Genomic DNA, 14,781 nt, shown 5'->3' with positions numbered 1-14,781 from the left:
ACACACACACACACACACACACGTACGTAGTCTGCTGCGAACTACTATGCCTGTGTGTGTGTGTGCTACGCCTTTTTTTCGTTGTTAACAAATACATTACATTTGAAGTGTTAAGCTTGCACTTGGCATTCACTCAGTTTGCTGTTTGTCTCAGCACTTGGCAGGACTCACCTGTCATGTATGCACATATATATATGTATATATATATATATATATATATATATATATATGTATGTTTCAAGCAGACTTTGATATCCACTTGTCAGCTACACTATAGTTAATGACATTTTAAGTTACACAACGAAAATCCCAAGAATAGCTCAAATATTTCAAAGGCTTTTACAAAAAAAAAAATAATAATAATAATAATAATAATAATAATAATAATAATTAAACTTGTGCAAATGTAAATACTTCTATCTCTATATCTAAATCTCTATATCACTAATAAATTTTAGCCTCAATCAGATTAGTATAATGCAGTAGCATCTACAATCTATATAAAACTTGAGTTTAGAATATAAAGAAGAATTTTTTTATTTTTAATTTTATTACTATTTTTGTTGTAAGACAAATATGATTTTTTAAAAAATATATATTAATTTTTTTATAACATTTATATTTACATTTACAAATATATATATAAACAAAATTATTGAAATATGTCAAACAAAGAACTATTTATTCTAATATAAAAACTACCAATTTTGTTTAGCACAAATTTATTTTAACTTGGCAGAAAGCTTTATAGCATTATTTATATATTACATGATTTATATTTTACATTCCAAAATATAGAATTTTAAATAAAATAAAGATGTCTTTGATAAAATACTCAAATGTAATGCTAAATTTTTGTTGAAAGCAAAAAAATATATATCTAAAAATGTTTATAAAATAAAATGTGAAATCATAAACAAAAACTATTTTAATAAGAAACTCATTGGAACAAAATATATAGTTTTAAGTATTCTATAACTGACCCCTCAAGGTCACTCCTCCTCGAATATGTGTGTATGTGTATGTATGTGTGCATTAGAGAAGTGCACAATGATTCGAATACTAGATTTTGGGGCGTTCAGGGTATCTCCTAGTCGAGCAGTCTCGACTAGAGCCCTCTTACGTGTTTCATTTATCTAGTTATTAAAAATATAAGTGAATCAAGCGAGCATGCATCGAGCTTCCATCTGAGCGACGTCATATGCGATGTCGGACCAGTGTCATGTCCATGGGCAAGTAAATTAGTTCATAAACTGAAAGAGTCGGCGTCTGTAACAAGTTGGAACTAATCGCACAAAGTTACACACACACAAATTGCACTGGGTCTCGGCTGGTGGTTTAGTGAGCTATAAATTCGGCTGTCAAAATACTTGACAATTGATTAATTGAAATTGACTTTGAAAGTTGAACGATAAGCAGCCGGCGCACACATACTCCATGCTCCATACTCCATACTCCCTACTCCACACTCCATACTCTATTGCCAAGGGAAGTGGCCTGTCAATCAGGCCGAAACCAAATTGGCACACGCACACACACACACACACACACACACGTACAGGCACATGCAGCACACACGCATTGTGCGGTCATTTGTTGATGAGCTAAACTTTGACCAAGACGACGCCGAGTTTCATCAAACAAAGAGCAGAGAGGGCGGGGGAGAGTGAGAGAGATTAGAGGTCGGGGCACAGACGTCGAAATTAACCAAGAGACTAGTTAAACAGAAAAGTTTCGCCCAACCAGATATAGACAGAGGCAATTGGCAAATATATCTGATGTTCTTGTTGTTGTTGTTCTTGCTCATATCAAGTTGACAACTTAAATTGTTAGTTCTGGCCCGATAAGCGACTGGCTAAGGGTTGCCCTTGCCCCCAACGACCTCGACCTCGCCCTGGCCCTAGCCCTAGCCCTTGCCCGGCTGCAGGGGCGTGTATAACATTTTTATTTATTTCACTATTTTTTATGTGATCCGCAGCGGGGCTGGGACACGCGCCACATGCCAAACGACAAACAAATAAATAAAAATCCAGTTCTCGGCTGCAACCAGAGCCGAGTCGAGTCGAGTCGAGTCTGAGCTGAGCCCAGTCGGAGTTTCGGGGGGTCAGCGTGTGTGGTGGAGCGTGTGTTTTACAAGTCTATTAACTTGAAGCGCTTATCTAATGCTGACAGCAAGTTTTTCACTTTGCCAAAGTTTTGCTAGCCACCCACCCACACACACGCAGACGAACGCAACTTCCGCTGCTGCTGCTGCGTTTCCGCTGCGGGTGGGCGTTGCTGGCATTAACTTTGCCAACAGCCAAGTGGCAACTGGCAACAGTTCAAATGTTGTTGCAAATGCCGCACATGTCAATCATTTGTTTAGCCATTTTTCTTGGCAAAAATGTTGCATAATTTATGGCAGCTCATTTCGCCTTTAATTTGGCCGGCCAAAAGTTTGCGGCTTTAAAGCGTTAACTGATCGAAGTGAAGGCGAAAGTGCTGAAGCCAACTGCTAACTTTCACACTTGGTCGCCCGTTGGCCACAGATAAGAATTTTCTGATTTGTTGGCAGCAGATAACAGCTCAGCTCCAAGGATACAACTTGTTGGCCAAATGGTCAAGCGAGCTTGCAGCAGCCAAACAGCCGAGTAGACAGGGAGACAGAAAGAGAGAGAGGGATAGATAGAGTTGGATAGAATTTGCAGTTCATTAAACACAAAACTACCAGCACAACAAGTTGGCCAATGTTTGTGCTAAATAATATTTATGCGCTGGCTAAATGTTTGCCAGCAAAGCTGAGCCACCGAGCTGCGAAAATTCTTGAGCCCTGCCACACGACACTTTTCAATGAACGTTGCGCATTATTGTTATTAGTTTTCAGGTTGGCCATCGTAAAAACTTTCAACAGTCGAGTGGAGTGGAGCTGAGCTGAGCTGAGTTGAGTTGAGCTGAGCTAGTTGCAGTGCTTACACTGTTGCCTAACAAGGAACAGGAAGCAGCCAACATCCTTAGCTTGTTGTTGCTTTGCTGATGCTATCTGCGAGCATTGTTGGTGCTGCTGCTGCTGCTGCCGCTGCCGCTGCTGCTGCTGCTGTTGCAGCAACATGTTGTTGATGATAATGCTGTCGTTTGACTATGTTGCCATTGTTGTGAGCTGCAGCGCCAGCATTGGGGGCATCAACAATAACGTCAGCTTAACTAAATGAAGGTCCAAGTGTCATGGATGCTTCTCAAACTTTGACACGACGACAAGGGGCTGCCTCCCACTGCCACTCCCACTCCCACTCGCACTCCCATTGCCATTGCCGGCTTCAGTGTCGCAGCACGAGGGCGACTCAGGTCTAGGTCTCTTGCTTGAGTATGTGTGTGTGTGTGTGTGTGTGTTGGTGCCCTGTTGTGATTGCAAGCAACTTTTATGTCAATCTCTAGTTGTAAAACTTACTTATAAAACTTAACTCTTGGCTATAATCGCATGCCAACAGTTAACAACTGCCAAGCTTGTACTTAGGATGCAATCTAAGCAGGCATATGTTGCCATACTCTTAGTCAACTCGAATTAATTGCAATTTCCTATCACACCTTTGAGACTGAACAATGTAGTTTGACTTCTTTCAGAAGTCATCGTATAGAAATTTTCAAAATTGTCGGAAAAGAAAATACACTTTATCGTTTATAGTATTTGATTATAATAATTATATCTTCAAAATGGTTTTGGCTTCTTGATATAGATCGCAAGTAAATGTCGATCGTTGCTCAATGTCTACAAATATTTTTCTATTACTGACGCTCTGAGTAGAAATTCAGAGAGCAATCGATTGCCTCGGTTCTTTAACGAGTTCGTTCGGCACCCGACAGAAACCTTTATGCTCCCATCGTTTGGTTGAGTTCTATTACTGTGTGTTCTCTGGTTAGTGGTTCTATGAAGCAAAATATATTTTCTGTATGTATTGGTATGCATTTGAGAGTTGAGTTTACCTTCTTTGCTCACTCACTGACCCTCAATGTGCGATCGTCAATCGTACTACTCGATGATACGATGTTCATTAGTAGACGCTCCTCACTCTTCGTTCAGATCAAGACACCCAGCCGATTACCAAAACGAAAAGAACCGAAGACTCCTGTTCAGAGAGAGAAAGATAGAGAGAGAGAGAGAGAGAGAGAGAGAGAGAGAGAAAGATAGAGAGTGAGAGAAAGTGAGATTGCGCATGAGTATGATTATTTTCAGTTGAATTCGCGAATAGAGTGTAGAGAATCAAAGGAGTCAAATATTAATATATGAAAAAAATATATATAGCCATATCATAATATTAATATGAATAATATTAAATGAATATAGAGAATCAAACGAATCAAATATTATAATATTAAGTAAATAATACATATTATAATATAAATATGAAAAATATTTATATAAAAAATGAAATGATATGATGGTCTCTTGAGTTTATAATTTACCCTTGTTCTGTTTTCATATTTGTGTTAATTTTAATTTATTGCAAATTAAGTAAAAATTATAAAAATGATAAGCTATAAATATTTATTGTTGAATTTTACTATATATATTTCTATTTTAATTATTTTATTAAAATTATAAACAATTTTATAAATATATTTAATAAAAATCAATCACAATTTAAGCAGAGTAAATGAAAATCAATTATTAAAAGCTGAAAATGTTTAATTGTTTCTTCATCAACAAATATTCTTTTGTTTAATATAAAACTGAAGGCTTTTTTATGTTTCATTAAATAAATTGCGACAACAAATCCTTTTTTTTTTGCTATTTATTTATTACAAAAATGATATTTAGTAAAAAGTGGCAATAAAAATAAAAAGTTACAAAACAACTTAATAAATTATTTATAAGAAAAATATAACAAATATAATATGAACATATATATGATATTTTTTTATGAGAACGAGCTGCTCACACTAATATTATTTAGCTCTTGAGCCTTGGCACATTTCATATATAATTTCTTACGTCTTTATTGTTGGCTATCAAATTTCAAATTTCACTTAAACAAATCTCATTTAATCTAAATTGTTTTCCACATGCCAACTTCAGCCAATATATGTGCATTTTCCCCCGAATTCTGTTTGATGTCTGTATTTAAACTCATTAGACGCTCAAAACAAAAAATTGCTTTTGGTGCAACAGCAAATTGCAGCTGCAACAAATGCTGGTTGCACTCAAAGTACATTTTATTTTTTTGATTATTTTGGCTGCTTTTTTGGCTTTGTTTTTAGCAATTTAAAAGCTATTTTATGGTCATGCAAAGGGGCGTGGCGCGTTGAGTTCATTTCCATGTGCAAAATGCTGCGCATTTTTGTGTGTCATTTACAGCGGCAGCAATTGCAACAACAGCAACAACAACAGCAACAACAGCAACAGCAGCAGCAATGGCGACTTATTAACGCTCCATGGAAGCATTGAAATTGACCGCAGGAACAGTGACGCTGACAGCGACGCCGACGTCGACGCCTGCGTTGACGACGACAAACGGAAGCGGAAACGGCAAATAAACGCACGGGCGCTTACGTGAGTGGCTCTGCTGTGCTTTGGCTGCGCCTCAGCTGCGACTCCTCGCCTCGCCGTTTGTTTGCATGCAACATGCGTGGCAGAGCGCCTGGAGTGGGGCAGAGGGGCGACCGGCATTTATCTGGCGCTGCCAGACCAGCCACGCCTCGCCGCCGCACGCTGCAGCCATAACATTGCGGTCGGTTGTTGCATGTTTGTGTGGCGCATTCGAGACCCCCATTCATACTTTTCTTCTCAGCAGTTTTTTTTTTTCAGTGTGTGTGTGTGTCGACACGATGCGGCGCCATCGGTTGCATGCACGGCAAGGATTTCTCTGCTTAATTTGTGGTTTTCCAACCAAACAGCCGCCAACGACGACGAGAGCCCGCACATAAGCCGCCAGCCAACTGGCCAACTGGCCAACAACGGCGACAGCAGCAGCAGCAACAACAGTGGCAGCAGCAACAACAGTGGCAACAGCAGCAGCAGCAATTGCAATTCAGGTTGCAGTTGCACGAATATTCTGGGAAACTCTTAAATATGATTATAGCATATGGCCGTGCGCAGGTTTGTCGTGTGTGTGAGTGCATCATGATTTGAGGCGCTGCATTAACTGCAACAGCTATCTCAGTCGGGCAGTCGAATTATATTGCCACAAACTTGATTTAATTGTCGCACATTATATGTGCCGCATGCCCGTGCACCTGCCACTGGCGCCCACACAATTGCCCCTCCCCCTAACACAATTACATAGAAAAATGCGACCGCTGCGGAAATGGCAGCAATGCAAACGACGGGCTCAACAGCAACAACAACAGCGACAGCAACAGCGACAACAACAGCGACAACAGCAACCAACAACTAGCAATAACAATTGCTGGGTAATGCAACTGCAAATAATAACAAACTACGTGGCAGTGTCCCATACCCCACACACACTCACATACACACACACACATGCATACAGGGAATGCAATGCGCCATTTGCAATTGTAGTTTATTTAATACATACCACAATTAGTGTACATTGTGCACGCAAACACAGGATCGGATGGCACACAGTTGCCATGTTGCCACACCATTTGAGGCACGGCGATAGCTGCTGCCACAGAGGTGCTGCCATTAAGCGGATATGCATTTGTATTGCCATTTGTGAAGTTGAGCTGATCTATGAACTCAATGCATTTCGACTGAATTAATTGCGTACTATTTACAGGGTATGCTCGAGCAAAGACTGGATGGAGCTGTCTCTATGTTAGACTCTATGTTGAGTAGCTGAAGTTCCAATTTAAGGACATTCACTATTTCTTGATATTAATGAATAAATTTAGACTGAATTAACTACATTATATTTACAGGGTATGTTTTAGTCAAGCAGTGACTGGTTTGATCTGTCTGTTTTTTAATCTCTCTATAAGTGATTATCTGAAATATTTCTTAATACTAATGAATAAATTAAGACTGAATTAATTACCTAATATTTACAGGGTATGTTTTAGTCGAGCATCAACCGATTCGAGTCATTTGCTTTTTAATGCCTCTATTGATAATTAGCAGAAATTTCCACTTATGATGTTTCGGTGTTGCTTGATATTAGAATAAACTAGTAAGTATAAACTCCAGTGGGAAGTGCCTGACTAGAGAATACCCTAACCAAATTTTATGCATCATTATGTCTATAAAAGTATCGATATGTACCATGTGCAGGCAGATGAACTAATGTACAACACATATCGAAATATGCTGTTTAATATGGGAGCTTTCAGTTAGGGATAGATTGAGGGCACTATTGAAAGACTTAGTATTAATCCGTAGTGTATTGGGAGTTTATCCGAAAACTAAATAAGTTGAGAGTATATGTATGACAGCTGTAGTTTTTATAACTATGGAATACACACACATAGCTATTGAATAATATAGTTTTTAACCCATTTAGTTGAAAGTAGAAAAGTTAACTATATCATCATGATAAACTCAATATCCCTAGATATTATAGGTAATGAATAGATTATTGATGGACTCAGCTGTTAATACTAATGAAGTATGTATGCATATACTTTAATGGGTCAGTCAACCTACTAAATGCACTTGAGCAAAAGAAAGGGAATCTAAATATGTAAAATACCTAATTAGATTTAACTGAAAATAAGTAAACTAAAATTACAATCCCATATATGTATATAGACATATCCAGCCTCAATTAACCCACATATGTAAATGACATATTTAAAGCTAAAGCTGAACTTTGATCGATTACAACTATAGAAAAACGTATCAAATAAGAAATAGTAAATGTAATTTTATTAGAAATTCCCTAAATGCCATCAATTAAAAGCTAATTACTCAATTCAATCTAAACCCTTTTTCGTTTTTATTTCTTCTTCTTCCGTTTTATTTAACCTCGCGACATTTTAATTGATTTTGAAGTGTCGATGCGACACGCAAGCCAATCAAAGCACTCGGCAGCTTATCAGGCGTTGACAATTCCACAGTTACTCATTACAATTGCCAGTGTCCACAGTTCGAGTTGGCTAAAAAGGCAATCTAGGCTATTGAAATTGAGAAATTTTCGTATAATTATAGTAAACATAAAAAAAAAAACTTTTAAGAAGTAAAGTATGTTTAATTATAGTTAATGTAAAGAAAGTTTGGTATTTAATTCTACAAGGAATCAGAATGGAAGCTTCACTGTACTTTTGGTCATCAGAGTGTACACATAGTATACATATGTACATGGATCGTATTCAATAAATAAAAGCGTTAAAGTAATCAATAATAAAAGCACTTTTTATGCTCAATAACACTTAAATTTTTTTTATAATTTTTTGTTTTTTTTTTTTGTCCTCAACTAAATGCCAATTAAAATTCGTAATTATTTTTTAATGGCATTTTGTGGTCAATATCCGGCGAATGATTTCAAAAATCCCTTTGACGACTTCAATGCTCGCATATGATGTTCGCATTTACGACTGTGTGTGTGTGTGTGTGTATGTGGGTGTGTGTGACTGTGTGTGCATTGCCCACATGCACATGGACATGGCCGACGACGTTGAGCAAATGGCCAATGGTCGTATCAATATCAATTCCAATGTCCATGACTTGTCAAACTGGCGTCAGCAGCCCAGCAGAGAATGGGAGCCAAATTGCAAGCAATTGCACAACAACAACAACAACTACTACTACTACTACTACAACAACACGCCTTTGTACACGTGTAGGTACAAGAAAACGCAATAAGAAGCATTGCCGGAGGCCCTCGAGGCACTTGCTCAATGAAATTCTAGCAATCATCGGCGACGTCAACATTTTCGTTGAGAACATGCCGCAAGTGACAATCATTTATATTTAATAAACAACTAAACGCATGCAGCACACACAACGACACAGCGACACAAAGCAGCAGGAGGCGTGGCAAAACTAGAACCTCTCCTCCGACCCTACTCTACTATTCTCCGCGCCCGCAACCCATTTCTGATGATGACTGCTTTGTATGTTGTGGAAACGCCCCCGCGGCTAAAACGAGGACGACGATGACGACGCTGGCGATGACGATGACGACAGGTCCGAGACAATGGCCATCGTCTCGGTCGTGAAACGGTTTATCATGCATTTTGTGTTGTTGTAAATCGAATCGCCTGAATAATGCAGCAGGTACACGCAGCAACGGGTGGGGGGCGAGGCCGAAGGGGGTAGAGAGAAGCGTGTAGCAGTGGCAAAATGATCAGCGCCCCATAGAAAGCAAATAAATAAGCAAGCAAACGGGAGAAAGTTGCATACAACATGAGTGAAGGACGGCCAGATACCCTAGAAAAACAGTTGAAGTGGAGTGTTGCAAAGGAGCTAGAAAGCTGAATTCAAAAATCGAAAATATTTTGAAACGTTTTTATGGAAATTCCCCGAATTATTAAATTGATTTTTCATTTATTAAAAAATATGTTAATATTAAAATAAAATTATATTAAAATACTTTACCTCATTAAATATAAATATTAATCTGAATTTTCAGGTATTTGGCAATTCATTTATAATGCTCCATATTTTTTAATATTAACCTAAAATTAAAATACTTTACCTTACTAAATAAATTACTAATTATATTATGAATTTCCAGTTATTGGGCAATTTATATTTATTTATTTTTCAATATTACCCTACTTTATACTTTTCGATACTTGACACATCACAATGTTCAGTATAACCTCATTCGCACACTTTTACAGGATATCTTTCTGAATATAAGAAAACAGAAATAAAATGACTAGAATGTGCAGAAGGACACTGTTTCGCTTTGGGCGGCATTCAAATTGAATATTGAAAACTGCCAAACGCTTGAATTATGCATTAATGATGTGTCTCGCTCCGTTAAGGCGGGGGCGGTGCGCCAGCGTCGGCGTGGGTGTGGCAGGTGCCAGCTGAAGGGTTCATGCAGCAGAAAGGACAGCGAAAGAATCGTAAAGAATAGAAAAGCAAAGACAATGCAATGCGTCGCCGTCCTCGGCCCATCCATCGAACCACTATCCACTGGGCAGTGGCTGACATCGACTGCTTATTAATTTTTTATGCGTCTGCTATTTTTATGGTTGACATGAAAGCGCTTTGCCCCGAGCTCACTTCTTTTTTAGTGTTTTGTGTACATTTTGTGTACTACGGATAATAGATGGAAATTTGTTTGGCATTGAGCACTGCATTTGCGGTCAGTTTCCATTCTTATTTATTTTCCAATTACAGTTTCAGCATATTTTAAGAGATTGAGTTCTTTTCTATGCAGAAAAGAGCACACACACACACGCATATCAACGCGAAGGTATGAGCGTGCATGCATTAGTTATGACAAAATTGAGTTGATGAGTCGAGAGCACACACACACACTAGCATGCATGAGTGTGCTTGCATTCGTAAAGATAACTTAGCAAACATAATTTAAACATTTACGAAACACAAATTAAGACATGAATGCCGAAGAATTTCTTTTAACTATTTTACTTAAAAGGAAACACTTAATTATAAACACTAAGATCAAATCAAACTCACGCGCGTAAACATAAAGCCGCAACTAGATATGCTAATCTGTGCAGTCGTGTCACGCGCGTGCATTACAAATATCCCAAAAAGGTACATTTAACTATCGCAGTGTAGATATGTTAATGCTGCAGGTAATTTTTTAGTGAATTTATTAGTCAATTTAACATCATTAGTCATCTGAAAAAAATTAAGGGTACAAAAAGAAGTCAATATAATACTTCATTTAAATAAATACCCTGTTAAGCAATTCATTAAATTACTCAAGTGACAATTGACGGCCGTCTCTAGTTGACAATAAGTGTGTACATCATTAGCATTATTAATTAATCGGCGTATTGGAAATGCATATTAATTTCTATCGGAATGTCAGCGTTCGATCAATTGCTCAATATATATGTAACATACCTTGAATTTGCTCAATAAGAGTTTAATGCAATTATATACATACATAAGTACATATGTCTGCATGTATAGACATATTTAAGTACATCGGTGTGCAACTAAACGAGAGCGAACGTTGAAATCAGTTGACAAAAGACGTTAATTACCGGCATTAGCACACAAAGCCCCTGGCCAGCTTATCGGCTCCATAAATTGGGAGCCGACCAAAAATTGTCATGGAAAATATGTGTGCGTAAGTGTGTGTGCGTGCGTGTGTATGACCGCGTAAAACTCATTACATGCCACATGCCCGCCCCCACACCCACACACACAGTCACAGACACAGACACAGAATCCCCTCTGGTGACCACAAACATGCTGTAATGCGGGGTCTCTCTATCAACGTGGCCAACAATCGGGCACTGTGCGGGCATTTTGTGCACACCCAGAGCCGGAGTCTGCACCAGGTTGGATGGATGGCTTTAAACAATTTGGCTGAAACCAAAAATGCCAAAGCGCTAATCTGTCAGGAGAAAGAGCCCGGCCACTTAAGCAACTGAGCTGAAGTCGCGCCCGGATGAGCTAAAATATCATAATGATGCAAGATGATGAGCAACTGGAGTGTGTGGTGCAACAATAACGCACCACAAGAGCTTCTCATATCCTTTCAAATGGCAAAAATTTGTTGGCGCTTGACGGGCGGCTTCGCTTGACAGCGATGCGAACTCAAAGTCGGTGTCGGAGTCGGAGTCAGGCATCGGGAGTCGGGGGAGCAGGAGAAGATGTTGCCATTTGACGTTGTCTATGCCACCCGCACTAGAGAGACGACGACGCGCCTTATCAACTATGCAAGGCTTTGTCTAAATGATTGTCTGTCTCGCTCTTGCTCTCTCTGTTCCCCCTCTCACTCCCACTCTCTACCCTGTCTTGGCTGCAACCTGTTTTTCGCGGGTGTCTTTTGTTGCGCTTAATGAATTTTACGTACATTTTACGAGCGCTGATTTCCGCCAGAGAGCAACACCCACTGCCCCCATCCACCCCAGCGACCCCATCCCAAGCAACGCCCCAGCTATTAATCTACACTTTAGCGCAGAGGACCAAAGCACAACCCTCGCTCAGTAGTTGTGCGTGTGTGTGTCTGTGTGTGTGTGTGTGCTTATAATGACAAGTTCAACAACAACTTAGCATTGTCTTCGTGGAACGTGACGCCCTGACATTTGTTTGCTCAAGTTATGCAAATATTTTTACAGTCAAGAAGTTTTTGTTTAATTGCATATTTTGACTCGAATTACGCGTGTCATAAAGCAAGGATATGAAGCTTACTAAGTTTGGGGTTGCTGACAATTAACCTGCTGCTGCTACTGATGATGATGGACGGACAGAATTAGTTGACTGTCTACTTTCCTATATATAAAATTTGGCACTTAAATAATGTAGATTTTGAATAGCTGAGATTTTGGCGCCAATGTGTATTTTATTCTATTTCCAGTCATAGGGTGACACTGTACAACTATCGAAGCTGAAGCTTATCGGTATATTAGTATTGAATATACATTTACAGTATGCCACTGACCAGAGAACACATAGACTAGACATGTAGAACAAATTTTTCTACAGCAGAAAATGTTAAGTTGGTCGACCACTTTACTTCGTATTTGCTCGGCTCGGTCGCTGGAGGTTCGAGCAGTGAAAATATTGGACGACAAAAATAGTGCGCTGTGAGCGCTCAGACGAAATGGTCGTGATTATGTATGAAGCACATCTATGTGCCATTTGTCCTAGTCTCTCTCTCTCAGTTCCTCTCTCTCGCTCTCTATGGTCGCTGAAATCATCACTCTCAGCGGCGCACAAAAATTGAAATTTTTGTTCGCGACGATCCCAGCTTTTTCCTTTTGAACGAAGGGTATACCTAAATCATAAAAGCGTTTGTAAGGCTCATGCAAACAAAATGTAGCGTTTAGATGTATATTCGTCGGAAGGGTATGAAAGCGTTGATACGCATAAAGAATATGATTTCGCGACGGGCAAGCACACACACACTTGCAGTCTCTGGAAACATGTGTGAGCATTTGTGGCCTGCGTGCGTAACTCTTGCTGCCTGAGCAAATTGTAATGCCCAAAATTTACCGTTGATTGGCCTTTGAGGGAGCACATACATTTGCATACATATGTGTATGTATGTATGAGATGGGATAATAATTGTCTGGCGATTCAGTAGTTTGTCAATTTTGTATTGTTTGAATTGTAGAGTGACTGTCAAATGAGCCTTTATGACTTAATCAGTAATTTCGACATGCGTATTTCATTTCAAGTTTTTATAGTCCACTAGCCAATATATTGTAAAGCATTTAATAAACATACATATATGTAAGTGTATCCCGATAAAATTTTTTCGGTTGAAATTTGAATAAAATATTTCATAATAATTATATATATGTATATATACACTCATGGTCAAATTAATAGGTGTGAAATTTTTTTTTTTTTTAAATGGGAATAACGTCTATATTTTTTCATGTAACTAAAAAATTCAACTTATATTTAAAAATAGACACATCATAGAATAACAACAACAAAAAACAAGTTTAAAAAATAATAATTTTTAGCATAATTTTGGCATACTTCACAAAAAACTCCAAATTTTGCTGGCCAGATTAATAGGTGTGCCCAGCAAATTAAAAAAAAAAATGAAAAATTTTCAAATATTGTAGAATATTTAGAATATATTTAGATAAGTATGGTTAATACCCTGTATATCCGCCTTTATTCGCAATGACTTTGCTGATTCTTTGGGGCATAGAGGATATTAACTTTCTGCACATTTCCACAGGAATGTTGTACCATTCCTCCCGAATATTTTCCCATAATTGGTTCTTATTGGAGCATCTAGTTTTGGAAAGTCTCCTTTTAAGGTGTCCCCAAAGGTTCTCAATCGGATTGAGATCTGGAGACTGACTTGGCCACTCAATAACGTCAATTCTATTTTCATGCAATCAACCCTTAACTACTCGGGAGCAGTGTTTAGGATCGTTATCCTGTTGAAATTTCCATTTCAGAGGCATGTTGTCGTCGGCATATGGTAGCATAACACTACTCAATATATCCTTATACAGGAATCTATCCATGATGCCGTTAATTCGATGAATCGGACCAACGCCTTGCCACGAAAAGCAGCCCCAAACCATTATGCTGCCTCCTCCGTGCTTAACCGTCTTCTTTGTATATCTAGGATCTAACTCTTTACCTTTAGGTCTTCGGACATGTAAATTTGAGTCATTCCCAAACAAATTTATTTTCATCTCATCACTCCAGAGAATGTTCCTCCATTTACGCTCTCCCTCTAAACCACACCAGGCCTTGTGAGTTTGAGCAAAATTAAGCCTCATCCGAATATTTGATTTTCGCAATAGAGGAACCCTGCGAGCAACTCTCCCAGGTAGATTCGAGCTTAATAGCCGTCGACGAATAGTTCGTGCCGATACAACATTGCCCATTTCGATGGCAATCGCTCTCGAAGACTTAAATGGGTCCCTTTTAGCCAAGGTGACTATACGGGAATCCTCTCTTACGGTAGTTTTCCTCCGGGCACCCGGCTTCTTTTTATCTTTTTTTGGTTTTAGAGCATTTGTAACGAAGTTCTCCGATCGTCCCATTAGTGAGGCAATGTATTTATAAGTTTTACCCTCTTCACGAAGCTTGAGAACGAGATTTCTCTCTTCAGCACTGCAGTGAACTCCACGACCCATCTAATTTTATTTAAATGTTGCAAATGAAAATTTTTATGCTTCAATCAAATTATATTCAATAATAATACTACCTTTGCTTACTCAAAAACGCTTTAATATTTTAATAATTTTTTGTTTAGTTAAACACAC

The sequence above is a fragment of the Drosophila arizonae genome, chromosome 5 (genome assembly GCF_054131065.1).
Source record: "Drosophila arizonae isolate 15081-1271.41 chromosome 5, UAZ_ARI_1.0, whole genome shotgun sequence".
Classification (NCBI taxonomy): domain Eukaryota; kingdom Metazoa; phylum Arthropoda; class Insecta; order Diptera; family Drosophilidae; genus Drosophila; species Drosophila arizonae.
Note: the sequence above shows the minus strand (reverse complement) of the source record.